Source organism: Tamandua tetradactyla, chromosome 3 (assembly GCF_023851605.1).
Source record: "Tamandua tetradactyla isolate mTamTet1 chromosome 3, mTamTet1.pri, whole genome shotgun sequence".
NCBI classification, from domain to species: domain Eukaryota; kingdom Metazoa; phylum Chordata; class Mammalia; order Pilosa; family Myrmecophagidae; genus Tamandua; species Tamandua tetradactyla.
This window is the reverse complement of record NC_135329.1, coordinates 174,218,200-174,220,800: the sequence shown is the minus strand read 5'-3', so window position 1 is coordinate 174,220,800 and position 2,601 is coordinate 174,218,200. Positions and strand designations below refer to the sequence as shown.

At 47.0% G+C, this 2,601-nt stretch overlaps 1 non-coding gene across 1 annotated transcript; it reads left to right on the top strand.

Moving 5' to 3' along the window:
* The first annotated feature begins 553 nt into the window (after window positions 1-553).
* On the top strand, window positions 554-687 carry LOC143678565 (small nucleolar RNA SNORA70). The gene has a single exon (XR_013173352.1). It is a non-coding gene; the product is annotated as a small nucleolar RNA SNORA70 (small nucleolar RNA).
* Window positions 688-2,601: the final 1,914 nt, after the last annotated feature.

Genomic DNA, 2,601 nt, shown 5'->3' with positions numbered 1-2,601 from the left:
AAAACATTACTATGTTACAATTGTTGTTTCAACCCACTGAGAGTTAGAGCTTGCTTGTTACTGAATCATAATCTAGCTTATCCAGACTGATAAATTGCATGGTCCAGAAAAATCTTTCTAAGGATAGGGTAATTACAGAGGTATTGAATTTTATAATCTATGGTACTAGCAGCTAGAGAAGAGATGTGATTAAAAGTTTCCTCTTATTTGGCCTGTGCACTTAACCTTGTTAACCTCAACAAATTCTGTTCATAAAACTTGTTTGTGGAACAATATCCTATCACATATCTCTGAAAATCTGTTGGCAAGTAAAGCAATCTCCCATTCCTCAGTAGCTGCAGATCCTATCAAATCTACTGCCGCCAATCCTGGCATTTAAATTCCATAAACAATTAGCTCCTCCATGTGGTATTTAGAATAAATAACATTTATAGGAACATAAAAGCAAGGTCACATATCTAATAATATCATATACCCTTTGAGAGGGAAACTGTACATGATAAGAGAAATCACATCTACCTTGCCAAGACATTAAATCAAAAGAAAAAAGAATCCACAGCCAATTAAGCCCACCAGCCCCCTCACCTTGTGGGGCCCAGTGTGCAGTGGCTGAGGACAGCAGCCTATTCAGTAGTGTTCACGGCCTGTAGCTTATATGAGTTGCCCTTAGGGGCCTTGGAGAAAACCCTTTCCCGTTGATGGTCCTGTCTGACCTCGTGCTGTCCCAAATCTAGGCTCCAGGAAGGTATACCCTGTGTCTTTGGAAAGCCCCAGGATATGGTTGCCAGGGTTCACATCAGCCAAGTCATTATGTCCCTCTACACCAAGCTTCAAACCAAGGAGCATGTGATAGAGGTGCTGCACAAGGCCAAGTTCAAGTTTGCTGGCCAACAGAAAATCCACATCTCCAAGAAGTGGGGCTTTACCAAGTTCAATGCTGACAAATCAAAGACATGGTGGCTGAGAAGTGCCTCATCCCAGATGGTTGTGGGGTCAAATACATCCCCACTCACTGCCCCCTGGACAAGTGGCAATCCCTGCACTTGTTAAGGCTTTATCAGCACTGCTCTCACCCAATTGTGCCCACCAAAAAGCTACTTCCTGGCAATCAAAAAAAAAAAAAAAAAGGAAAGGAAAGGAAACAGGAAAAGGGAAAATTTCTTATCATGTGAGTCAGGTAGCAAGATAGTAATGGGAGTCATTTATTTATTAACTCATCTAATATTTATTGAGCGTCCACTATGCACCAGGCACTACACTAGTTTCTTGGGTAAAATGATGAGCAAGATAAATTTCCTGCCTTAGTGGAAAAGGCAGACAATGGAAAAAATAAACAAATTAATACATGTTATAATTTCAGATAGTGATAAGTGCTATAAATCAGGGTTACAGCAAAGAAAGTGGTAGAGGAGTGAAGGGGTGCATTATTTTAAATATACTCAACAGAAATAAAGGCAAGCAATCCATATTTATCTGGCTCACAGTTCTTTTAGATAAATTATACAATGCCCCAAGTATATGTAAATATGAGCAATCTTTTACTGACATAAAATATCAGAAATTCTGCAAGATGCCCGTATCTTGGTTTCTAAACATCAATCCCCTTAAAGAAACCAGCACTCCTTGGAGAAATGCCTACTTCTATGTCTGAGGTACAAAAATGGACAAGATGGTGGGGCCAAGATGGCGGCTTAGTAAGGTACGCGCGTCTTAGTTCCTCCTCCAGAGCAACTACTAGGTGAACAAAAACAGTGCAGAACAGCTCCCGGGGCCACGGCAGGGAATGGACACACAGCGTACCCCAGTCTGGACTGGTTAGATTGACTGCGAGACTCTGCTGCAGTGAAATCCCCGAGCAGCGTGCGTTTCCCCGAGCCGCAGCAGCTGGCGGCCGGAGCTCTTCCCTCCCTCCTTCCCGGGCCGGCTGAGAGTCTCGGAGAGACAAGTTTCCCAAGCCGCGGTCTTTTGCGGGCGGCTTCATGGATCGGCTACAAGTCTCGGATCAGAGGGCTACCCAAGTCGCGGTGGCCAGCAACCGGCACCCCTCCCCCACAGGCGGCTTCCTGGTCCGGTGGCGAGTTCCCCAGGCGGCAGCGGCCGGCGACCGGTGCCCCTCCCCCACAGGCGGCTTCCTGGTCCGGTGGCAAGTTCCCCGGGCCTCGGCTGCCGGCGAGCAGCACCCCTCCAGGGAGAGGAGGGAATTTCCAACAGTGGCAGGGACTGGGTCCAACCAAACACCAATAGAGGCATTAATAAAGGAGCCACAGAGTCCCGTCAAGTCGCGGCGGCTGGCGCCCCCACCACGTGCGGCCCCCCGGACCAACTGAGAGAACTGGATCGGAAATCCCCAGGCCGCGGAGAATGGTGACCGGGGGGATCCCTTCCAAACACGTGAGACAAACGTGTGCCACGAGCGCCACCTACTGGGCAGGATAAGAAAAACAGAACCCAGAGATTTCACAGAAAAATCTTCCAAACTGTTGGGTCCAACACCCAGGGAAATCTGACTAAATGCCCAGACGCCAGCAGAAGATAACGGATCACGCTCAAATAATTGAAAATATGGCCCAGTCAAAGGAACAAACTAATAGTTCAAATGAG